The sequence below is a fragment of the Lissotriton helveticus genome, chromosome 12 (assembly GCF_964261635.1).
Source record: "Lissotriton helveticus chromosome 12, aLisHel1.1, whole genome shotgun sequence".
Classification (NCBI taxonomy): Eukaryota; Metazoa; Chordata; class Amphibia; order Caudata; family Salamandridae; genus Lissotriton; species Lissotriton helveticus.
Window position 1 is genome coordinate 894642363 of NC_136073.1, and position 12774 is coordinate 894655136.

Genomic DNA, 12774 nt, shown 5'->3' on the forward strand with positions numbered 1-12774 from the left:
GAAAAATGCCTTTTTCAGCATTCCGATAGCCGAGGAAAGCAGAGATATCTTCGGTTTCTCTCTAGGAGGACGAAGCTTCAGGTTTAAACGCGCTCCACAAGGTTATTGTGAAAGCCCATCCATCTACAGTCAAGCATTAAAAAGCCAGTTAGACTCATTTGTACTTCCTCCTGGTTCTGCTTTAATGCAATATGTCGATGATCTTCTAGTGGCTGCCGATGACAAGGAAACTTGCAAAACAGCTACAATGTCCTTATTGCATCACTTGTCAAATTTGAATCACAAGGTGTCCCCTTCAAAAATGCAATACTGTTGCCAAGAAGTGACCTACCTAGGTCATCTCTTGTCAAAGGAGGGAAGGAAGTTGACCCCAGAGAGAATAAAAGCAATTACACAGATGAATGTTCCTAGCACGCAGAGAGAAGTACGTGCCTTTTTAGGTATTACCTCATATTGTAGGCAATGGATCCCAAATTTTTCTCTTTTGGCGAAACCGTTGGTAGCTTTGACTGGGAAAAATGTTCCGAGTCCAATGCCATGGTCTGCCGAATGCCAGGAGAGTTTTTCTGAGTTACGAAATGCACTGTGTTCAGCTCCTGTATTGGGTACACCCGATTACAGTAAACCATTCACGCTCTATGTCCATGAGAGAGAAGGTTGCGCGTTGAGTGTTTTGACACAGAAATTCGGTGATAAACAACGCCCTTGTGCGTATTTTTCATCAACATTAGATCCGGTAGCTAGAGCGTTGCCTAGTTGCTTGAGAGCTACAGCCGCAGCTGCAGCCTCCATTCGGCAATCTGCTGGTTTAGTAATGAACAACATGCTAGTGGTTATGGTTCCTCATGCTGTGGATACACTCATGAATCGAACCAAGACGCAACACCTTACCAGTGCTAGATTATCAGGTTACGAACTGACATTGTTAGCGAGTCATATTCAGATCAAAAGATGCAATGTATTGAATCCAGCAACATTGTTGCCGACTAGCCAAGAGTCGAGTGATTCCGAACCACACGACTGTTGTTTTAAAACTGAGGAAGAAACAAAAGGACGAATTGATTTAAAAGACACTCCATTATCAGATCCAGATGGCACGTTGTATGTTGACGGGTCTTGCTTCAAATTGGAGAATGGTGATGTGACTGCTGCCTATGCAGTAACGACTTTGAGTACGATTGTGGAGACTGCGAGAGTGAGTCAGAATTCTGCTCAGGCTGCAGAATTGATCGCGCTGACAAGAGCGTGCGTTTTAGCTAAGGGAAAGAGAGTGAATGTGTTCACAGATAGTCAGTACGCATTCGGCGTGGCCCATAGTTTTGGCCGTTTGTGGAAAGAGAGAGGTTTCATTACGTCCCATGGGACTAAGATTCAACATGGCCAGCTAGTTAATGACTTGTTGGAATCTCTAACCTTGCCGACTGAAGTTGCGATTGTGAAATGCAGTGCTCATAAAGCAATCACGGATGATGTTGGTCGTGGGAATGCTTTTGCTGATGAGACTGCAAAACAGACAGCTAGAAATATGATGAGTAGAATGTATGTTGCAACGTCTGCAAGATGGATTTCTGAGTCTGGAATGTGTGAAGACACAGTGGAAAGCGTGAAAGAAATTCAGAAAGAGGCGACTGAGGAGGAAAAGCGTGCATGGAAAGAGAGCACGGGTAAATTGGACTCGAGTGGGTGTTGGATTGACTTGTCGGAACAACAGCGTTGGATGTTGCCTGATGCGTATGTGCTTGCAATAGTAACGATGGCACATGGAACAGCGCACATCAGTTAAAAAGGGATTTGTAAGATGTTGGCTCCAGTTTGGAAGAATGATGGGATTAGTAAGTGTGCAGAGAGAGTGGTGAGAAATTGTATGGTATGCTTGATGCATAATCCTGGCAAGGGAATCCCCACACCTGCAGGTCACTTCGCTCCTCCTTCCTGCCCCTTTGAAGTGATCCAGCTAGACTTCATTCACATGGATCGTTGTAATAATCTGAAATACGTCCTGGTGGTAGTTTGTGCTTTCTCCAGATGGATCGAAGCATACCCGCTAAAGGACAATACTGCTTTGTCCACTGCCAAAATCCTCCTTAAAGAATACTTCCCCAGATTCGGAATGCCACGGATTGTATGGTCAGATAACGGAAGTGAGTTCGTAGGGAAAGTTATGCAGAGTGTGTGTGCCGGCCTAGGGATTAGACAGAAGTTTCATAGTGCGAATCACCCCCAGTCCGCGGGTTTAGTTGAGGGTTACAATGGCACCCTTAAACTGAAACTTCCTAAGATACAAGCATCCACAAATTTGTCCTGGCCAGATGCACTGCCTTTGGCTTTGTTATCAACAAGAGCAACTGTACATTCTAGAGTAGGGCTTAGTCCATATGAAATAATTTTTGGTCGTCCTGCAAATGTTTGGGGGGTACCTAGACCGAAAGAATTTAAGCAGCTGGAATACCCAATGTTAATTGATTATCTTTTCGACTTGACTGCTAAATTGAGCCTTATTCACCAACAGGTTTTCGATGCATTGCCAAAGCCATCGGAGAGTCCAGGTCATCAGCTGAAACCTGGGGATCAAGTAGTCATTAGAAATTTTGCAAGAACGAAAAATCTTCAGCCCAGATTCATCGGCCCTTTCCAAGTCTTATTGGCAACGAGAACTGCTATTCGTGTGGCCGGACGGAAGAACTGGATCCATACGACACATGTCAAACGTGTGCCTCTGCCACTTCCTTACGACAACTGGGTAAAGAAAGGAATCGGTGCCTCTGAAACAGAACAAGTCCCCAGGTTCATACCTTTCAGTGATGCAGAACTGATCACTGATACATCAAACTCTGACTCTCCTCCTGAAACTGCTCTTTTGAACCCTGAACACTTGCCATCTGCACCAAAAGAGCATTTGTCATCTGCAAACGTGAACATTGCAGCGTCGGCTGAAAATATATTATTTCCAGATCAGACAGCTCCTGCAAAACTGAGATACAACTTGCGACCTCGCAATATGGACAAATAAAGCAGGAAACTGCCTATTTTCAGATTTGAATTTTCTATACATTGCCTTCAGCCAGGAAGTTTACTATTATTTTTGTTGTTTTAAAATTTGCCTTGCCGTCTGGGTAGCCGTAGGGTCGTGGCTGTGTGCCTAGTTGAATCTGCGGGGGTCAGACACAAGGTCGACCTTTCTGTTAGTTCTGGGAACTCCCAGGGCTGATAGAGGCATTTTCATCTACGTACACATCATCAGTGGTCACGAGCGGATTGTAGAAGATGGAGCTTCCTGAGCCGCAACGAAAGAATGTAATTTATGTGCGCAGAAATAGACTGTACAGAATACTTCACAGCAAATGCTTTCTAATGCAATGTGCAGTTACATTTTTAATTGTTTTAATAATGTTGGTGGGTGGAATCATCTTTGGTGTACATTTGATTTTTATGCCGGTAACTACAGTACCTTCCCTTGATCCTACTACTTCTACGGTTTCTTCTATGCATTCTTTTCACTCGTTTCCTGAACACGAACAAGCTCGACACTCAGAATTTATTAACAATACATTTGTACAGCTCTTGCATCAACACCAACTGGTAGTTAATACTACAGACTGCTGGGTGTGTGGCTTGATACCTCACACTATGGATAAAGGCATTCCCTATCTAGTCTTGCCTTTTAGCTACAATGGATCATTTCAGGCCTTTCAGACCATTTTTTCATATGCCCTTGAGACCTATCCTCCGCGTCCACCACGGTCCACTAAATACAACTCAGCCAACAAAGCTTTAGTCCAGGGAATTATTGACATGATTAAAGACGTCAATAATACTCCATCTTACCCTAGAGATGAATTACGGGTGTATTTGAGTTGGAACTCTACCGAGTATCGCCTTAGTTTGGGAGAAAGCAAGCGTAAAAGCTCCACTTCAGTCTGGGTCGTGCCTCACCGAGGTCAGGTCTGTTTGCAAGGAAATGGGAGAAATCTGAGAGCTCAGCTAGGGAGGAGTGAGTGCGTTGAGACTTACGTATTTCCGTCTAACTCCTCCCCTGCCTTCCTTACTGCTAGGGGTACTTACTTCATCTGTCAAGACAGAGCGTATACATGGCTGCCTGCTGACTTCTCAGGTTCATGTTATATTGCTCGATTGTTACCTCCGACATACACTGCTTCCTCTGATTATCACAAGACCAGAGTAGCAAGGGGTGTCTTCAGCAAGGAAGATACCGCTGGTCAGGAAGCTGGAGACTTCTTCAAAGGTTTCCTTCCGTTTTGGGGGCCTATGGCCAATAGTAGAAATCTACGTCAACTAACACGGGTAGTTGAATCTACTATTACAGAAACTGCTGGTGCCCTTAGTAACTTAACAGCTGAGCTTCAGGCGGATCGTCTCATGACGTTGCAGAACCGTATGGTTCTAGACGTAATACTTGCAGATCGAGGTGGGGTATGCAGAATGATCCAATCGAGCTGCTGTGTTTTTATTCCCAATAATGCTCCAACCGTCTATGAAGCGATCTCTAAGCTACACAAGATTTCCGACTCTATACACGTAGACAAGGGAAACTGGTCCTTCATGGAGTGGTTTTGGACTCTGGTATCAGCGTGGGGATGGAAGGTTCTGATGGTCATTGGTGTCATCCTAGTATTTCTGTTCTCATGCTGCCTTATTATCCAATGTGGTCCCGCTTTATGTAGTCTCTGTGCTGCAACCTGTTTCAGAAGACCACCTGCATTAGGAGAAAAGGCACGAGACAGGATGATGATGCAACAACATGTCACTGACCTAATGAGCATAGAGTTAGATTCTGACATAGACTGAGTAATTGCCTATGTAAGGGCAAAAGGAGGGTCTGAGGTTCCGTGACGATTTTACCCGTGTTTGTAACATTGTCGCAAATGCATAATTTTGGTATCAGTGAACCGCAAATGATCCATTTAGTATATCCTGGTGTTTTCGCTATGCTACGAGCAAGAGCACTCCTGTTACAAACACATTTCTGTTCTACCCGTGGCATCCATCTTAGAACAAGGAAGCCATTTTGTATTCCTTGCCCTCACATAGTCAATGGACACGCAATGACCTCTTTTTCATTTAAGGACACGTAGGCTTTAGCCGGCAATTCACCTTGCTAGTGACACGTGCACCTTAGGCCAGCAACGCTGTGGCAGCATGACTCGGCAAGAGCTGCCTCCCCAGCCTGAGGCCAGTCCTGCTATACTGGTTCTCGTGTTCGTTGGTCTGATCATGATTAGGCGGCCGAAGCTGGTAGCCGTGCCCATTTACGACCCACAAACATCTCTTATCCTACTTTTCTATCTTCTGCACCTGGCTCTGCTCCTTTCCTTCTGGGCCTTTATTAGGGGGAGGTAACGAAATTTACGATGAGGCGGTCCGGGTCTTGAATGAGAAGTTGACATGGGATTATGATGGAATAGTGGGAACCCCTCGTTCGTAATGTTTTGACATCAGATATTGATGACGATTCCTGTGCAACGCCAAATATTTATTGTTTAAGATACAAAGGTTTTGGAATGTGCTAACATGTAAAGAAATTTGCCTGAAGCCCAATATTCAGTATATAAGGAACAACCCTCTTTGTACAAATTGAACAGGCTCCTAGATACTGCCCATGTGTAGTTTCTGTGACTTCTGTATCCCTGCAGTAATAAACCTTTGGTCTTTGACGCCACCATCGAGAAGCCCGTGTTTCTGTTTGTTTGTGCACCGAGACAGGTTGAACTCCGGGGTCTTCGGGTGTTGTCCCTGACACCTCTGGACGGAACCAAAAAGTCCAGAACTCCAGCTCTCTTGATTCTCCTACCCCTTGTTGTAAAGCGCTCTGATATCTGCAAAGATCTTGTTCGCGCTATATAAAACTCTCAAAATTAAAGGTTTTGTGAAACTATCCAGCATGAGCCTCTTACCTTGCACGCTCGGCCTGTCTTGTCCCCAACCCTCACCCTCTGCTCCATCCACTTCTATCTTTAAAGGTTTTGTGAAAGCACCCAGCATGAGCTTACTTCCTTGCACGCTCGGCCTGCCTCGCCCCAAGCGTCACCCTCTGCTCCATCCTAGTTCCATCTTTAAAGGATTTATGAAATTACCCAGTGTGAGCTTCCTTCCTGGCACACTCTGTTGCCTGGTCCCCAAGCATTACCCTCTGCTCCATCCCAGTTCCATCTTTAAAGGTTTTGTGAAAGTACACAGTGTGAGTTTCTGTCTTGGTGCACTTGGCTGCTTAGTACAGAAGTACCCTGCTCCATCCCAGAACCATCTTTGAAAATGTTGTGAAAGGGGGGGCATGGCCTAGCTGGGAATGGAGTAGGACACCGGAGTCTACAGCTCCGACCACACCGGCATCTCCACAAGCACACCAATTCGGAACCCCCTGGCTCCCAGGGATGTCCTTGTGTACAGAGCCCTGCCTGGTACCTGGAGGACAGAGTTTCTCCTTCGTGGATTGGAGGGAGGTGAGGGGGGGGGGTAAAATCACAGGACTTGCGTTCTGATACACGGCCAGGAAGACCCAGAGCGCCCGGCTGCCATCTTGGAAACTCGTCCTCTGGCGCTGGCCTATCTGATGGTGAATCGCCTGGAGGTTAAGGACAAGGGGCCCTACTGAGCCAGAGGAGCATTGTGGAACATCATGGGGCCTCCACTTGCACAGGAGGTCCCTTTTGACCGGAATAGCTGCGCTGGCTCGGGGTACACAGCTGAGCCAGCACCTCTCTGGGGGGCGCTGTCTAGGCCTCGACTCTGCAGCGTTCTCCCGTCTGGTCGCTAGGCTAACATAGACCCCATCCACAACCATTGTGGGCCTCTACCTTTCACCACCCTCAAACTGGAGACTCCAGGCACAGGGTACAAGAGCAGCAGACAGGTGAGGAGGGGGTTGGGAGCACACAGCTATCCGCCAGCACTAGTGGTGCTCTGGGCCCTTCGGGAGCTAACAGCGGGGTGGAAACCATAGCCCACTTCTCTCCAGTTGCTAGGCACTCTGGCTCGTCAGCCCCCTGCAGCACAGGAGGGTTCCTTTTTCCCCAGGCCCATGATAGGCTACCAAAGAATCTGACAACACAGCTACGGACATGCTTAAAACTGCGATGTGGGAGACACACTTGCTAACAGCCCCAACACAAGACCCACCTCTCCTGTTTTGGCAACCCCATCATCTCAAAGCTATCTCAAGACAAAAACATGGTCAGTGGCAAACAACACAAGAAGGGCTCAATTGCTGACATCTGGGGGCGAAATGCCACGGAGACAACCTTTAAGCAAGACTAAATGCCCACCAAGACTCAAGAGGTCACTACTGCCTACCCCAATATGCAAGAGTATATGGACAGCTTCCTTAGGGAAATGCGCACTGAGATGGCCTCCCTTCATATCAGAATTTAAATCCTGCCTCCATAGCATTCACAAAGTTACTAAACTGGGAAACAGGTTGTACAAAGTAGAATGCTCCTTAGATGCGAAGTTTGAGCATTAGGAGATGCTGTGGCGCAGGGTCCAAACTCTAAAGAGACAACAAATCTACAAATCAATCAGAAAGACCTTGAAAATAGGAGCTGCTGCAACAAAATCCACATTAGAGGAATGCCAAGAGGGGCAGAGGGCATGACATCATGAACTAATCTGGATAATTAGGGGTGCACCGGATGCTTCCCTTACAATTCGATTGTGTGCCGAGAACATTGCTCTGCACACCCCGCACTGAGGGTGCCCTGGACAACTCACCCAGGTAAATTCTTTCCAGGAAAAGGAAGTGATAATGTGTAATCCCAGGTGAAAGACCGATAATGTGTTTCCAAAATCTATAACCTACTGGTCTCAAAAAGCACTGAGATTTCAGACCTGTCACTGACTCCCTTAGAGAACACAGCATAAAATACCAATGGTGTCATCTTTTCAGCCTCATCTTTCCCTGGAGTGGCAAGACCCGATTGATCCGCTTCCTAGCAGAGGCTAAATTATTGCTAGGCCTTCCTACATCCTGAAAGGTAAACTGTACATTGCCACCTTAGACCCCGCAGGGCCACTTGAGCATGGCTCTCACTTCCTAGCAGGCTTAAGACGTTTGTTGCCATGTATTTTATGCAATTCAAGTTTCCTTTGCATTAAGGACCCTGTGCATGCAAAGTGTTGCAACACATGCAGAGATTTTCAGCAACATCAAAAGTATGCCACAAAGTGATAATCTTTCTTTAGCTTTGTTATCATTGCAGCCACACCTCTAACTCCTTTGCTTGCTGCCCCCCTCTCTGTCCCTTACCCCTTCTGCCACGTTACTTTAACACTGCTTCGGATCTTGTATTCAGTGCGGCCGCACCACCTGTACGAAAGCATTCCCCATTTTAACTTTGGGGCCGTAATTTTCCAGCATCTTTGTTTATTCCACAGATTCTGCCTTAATTATGCACAACTGTTTTGACCACTACGGGTGCCATGGCTTGCAGCAAGCTGATTAATTCAGCGCCGCTGACCTAATAACCATTTCTCTCAGGTGACCGCCACAGCCTGAATTGTGCATTATTCATGGCTACTCTCTGTCAGGAGTCCGCAGCGCACTTGAGGAATGCCATAGTGGTCATTGTCAGGGACAGTATCAGACTTATTTTAGGAGTACATGCTTTTTGCTGTGACCCCCTTATGATGTTAAATGATAGGTTGAAAGGCACCCAGGTCATTATAAAATGGCCACCCAGTTACTTGTCCAGGACCGGCGTTGTCTCATCTAGTCTTTCTTCTATGTTCCAATAAACTATCCCTACCCACTTACCTCTTGTTCTCCCTACATGAATTGTATTTATATATAGTGCTTACTACCCCCGACGGCATTGTAACAATATCCATGTTTTATTGACGAGCAGTAAAGAGGTGGGGTTCTCCCACCTACTTGGCATCCATTAGTGGATGAGCTGCCCCGCCCATGGGCTTAAGACCCCGCAAAGCATACTTCGACTCTTATGAGCAGCCCAGAACAGCAGTATAATAAACAGCCTAGAACCCCACTGTCATTCCAGCTGTAGGCTCCAAAAACAGCAGTGGACTATGTGTTCGCTGTCCTTGCACATACACGCCTCACATTGGCAACAGCCTGTCCCACAGTGACATTAAAACCAAGAGCCCGACACTCACAGCCTAGATTTCAACTATTGTTTTCCCTGCCCCCATCGCTTTTCATTGCAGCTTCTCACATACTTCCTCTACACTGCAAACCAAAGGCATATGTAAGGGACACTGCAGTTTACAACCCCAATAGCTGTAATTCTCGCAAATGCGAGACCTATTGGCATTGCCAATGCTTGTTTATTGATGGGTCTGTTTTCTAGGAGAATGTGGCAGATATGTGAGGGCTGGGAGGTGGAGTGATGAGTGTCTGCTTTTTACTGCACCTCATCGTTTCTAGTTCGGTTGATGGGTGACCCATACCCTCTGAAACTACTTTCTCTTAACGTCCGGGGCTCAGGTCCCCCAATAAATGCAAACCAAGTTGGAAGTACTGAGCCGAACATGATCCTGAGATCACCTTCTTGCAAGAGAGACACCTTCGTCTGAAGAATCACATCCGCATGCACCACCTGGGATACCCCCACCTATTCTGGGCTCCACCCCTTGGAAAACAGCAGAATTAACCATTTTATGAAAAAAACATATAGTCCAGAACTAGCCCTTGGTGTCCAAAGATAGGGAGGGATGCTTTGATTCTCATCCAGAGGGTGAGTATACCGCTGACCTTACTAAATGCCTACGCACCTAATACAGCCCAGGACACCTTTCTACGCTCCCTTTTCGGGGAACAATTGAAGGATACTGGTATGGGACCCAAATCATGGCATGGGATGCTTTAGTACAATCACTGCGCGACTATGACACACATGACGAACCAGCAGAGAAGCAACACTCTAAAAGACCATCCCTGAGGCATGACAGGCATACTACATTGAGCACTCATTAACAGCTCCTGTGCACACATACGACCACAAAAGTAATCGACTGTGGACATCGATGATGGGATCCAGGGAGGAGGGTGGGCAGTTGGGGGATGCGTTTATTTTCCTTACCGGGGATACACTGAGAGTCATTTTATTAGGACTCATGGACCTGCACTAGTTCTCATCCTGACCCTTGCCCTGAACTTGTTACCAGGGGGGTTTCCTTAAGGGGGTTAGACAGTGTGGGTCATGTAATTGCTGCTATGTGCTGTGTGAATAAAACCCAATAAAATTTTGTTTAAAAAAAAAAAAATGGGACCCAAACCATGACATGATCCATAACTCATTCCATGGAACAGGAGAAATGTCAGCCCTACTTAAAAAAGCAATAGCTGAGTTATGCTTGGTAGACATCTGGTGCCACTTGAACCCAGGTCTTACGGACTACTCACACTACTTGCATGTCCATCAATCTTACTCTAGAATCAACTGTATCTTCACCCCTCACTCGCTTCTCAGGCCGGTATGCTCGACTGAGATCACAGATAGGTCAATCTTCAACCACGCCCACATAGAACTTACCTGGATTGATGGCTCTCGCCCACCCACTGGAACCTTCTACTTGCTCCTGAAGTCAAACATTTTATGGGATCCGGTGAATAGGGAAGCCATAGCGACTGCTATCAAGGAATATTTCCTGACTACTTCTAATTCCCACGGATGCTAAGCTTTACCCGAAGGTACTGGCACAGCGACTCGAACCCCAACTCCAGAGTGCGATCAACCCTAGACCATGTAGGCTACATTTGCAACCGCTAGGGGGCAGACGACATCAGACACCTCACCTACCAAGTATAGAAAAGGCACACAGATGCATGGGAGGGCTTTTATAGGGTCAGCTGGGGCTTTCTTAAAGAGATACCGGGCAAGATTGTACCAGGCTGAAAATGACCTTTAGGATTATGGCAGCGTACACCTCTCCGACTGCAGTTATATGCCTCAACGGCCGGAATACCTCCCAAATGAGGATTGCGAGGCATACTAGACAGGGAGCCTCTCCTTTTAGCTTTGGTGGTGGAGCCACTGGCTATTCGTATTTGAGCTTTGTCTGACTGCACTCATAAGGTGAATTTCTTAACATACGACCTCCTCCTCATCCCGACAAATCCCTCAGACTCTCTGCCTGAACTTGTCACTTTACTAGAGATGTTTGTTAACTTTAAAGCCCATGACCTGTTCAAAGACCAATCTCTGGCCTCAACCTTAACATTCCAGATGGCTTGGTCCCTCATCCCAAGGCCCTCGCCCCCTTCTGCTGGGCTCCTTGCGCTATCCATTAGCTGGGGCTTATTACTCCCCACCTGAAAGGATGGACCAAGGCCAATAGGCGAGCCCTTCGTCACAACATCCTTGAGGACTTAAGGAAGTGGAGACCCCTATATATCTCATGGCTGGGGTGCATTAATGTGGTAAAAATAAACATACTCCCCAGAGTATCTGTCCCAGTCTTTGCCTCCCTCTATTCCTGAATCAGACCTCTGTATCCTCCAAACCAAATTGCTTACCTTTATCTGGGGAGGTGTGCATTTTTAATGAGCTTTTGATGCTGCCCATCTCACAGGTAGGCCTGGCCTGTCCCAACCTGGTGGAATATTATTGGGCAGCCCACTTACATTACATCTCAGAGTAGATAGTCGGGAAGTGCAGAAGGTCATGGCTACACACGGATCACACAGAGGCGTGTAGGTCACTGTTGGGCATGGCATGACTCCCCAAATGCACTTGTCCCAAGAGTGTACATATTTAGCGACACACACGAGAACCTCCCTTGAAATATGGGACCGTCTCCACATTAAAAGGAGAGTCACCACTTTCTCCTCACCTAAAACCCTCTGGCATGCAACCCAGACTATTCACTGGTACTTGAACCCAAAGTGTTCTCTGAGTGGACCCAGAACAACTATAGATCTTGAGTGACCCTTTTCAAGGCCCATCCATCAAATCCCTTCAGCAACGCAAATTCTGAATCCCAGAAACCTCCCAGCTCCAATATTGCCAACTATGCCATTTGGCATCGCATCCTGGGAATACTCTTTTACTCCGTTTGAATCATTGATCAGACCTTTCAAGGGCACCAAGAGGCTAATCTCTAAGACCTACACTACTATCAAATAATCAAAGCTACACTCCCAACATTCATATCCGATACAATGGGAGAAAGATCCAGAATAACGAATTCCAGACCAAAAATGAAACTTTCTCTAGAGGGAGAGCTCTAAAATCCACAGGAGTACTCTCCTCAGAGAAACGGCCTTACAAAAGTCATGTTTCAATGGTATCTGACACCGGTCGGACTCTCCCACATGTTCCCTACTACTTCCAGGACCTGCTGGTGTTGCCACCAAGCCATGGGCACATTCCTCCATATCTTTCGGTCCTGCTCTGTAATGCAAAATTATTGGAAGGAAATTATGGGGCATGTTAAAGGTACACTGGGATATCACTTTCCAGCACACCACCACCACTTTGATTCCTGCGATATGACCCACAACCCTGGAAGGCATGACCCATGCAGATTGGGCAGTAATCCCTCTCATAACTGGGGATGCAAAACTTCTCGTTGCGCTTTTCTGAAAGTGAAAAGTTCAAGCAGAGAAATCCACCGTATGAGTGCAGTCAGCAAAGGGATTCCCTGAGATCTCAGACAATGCTCAAATACGAATAGCCAGTGGCTCCACCACCAGACTTTTTGAGTAAAACATATGCACCCCACTACATACGGGATGCTGGGACTTCAGGGGCAGCCCAGCCGACCAACAGCAGGAAATCTAGATCCTCCCCATGCCACTAT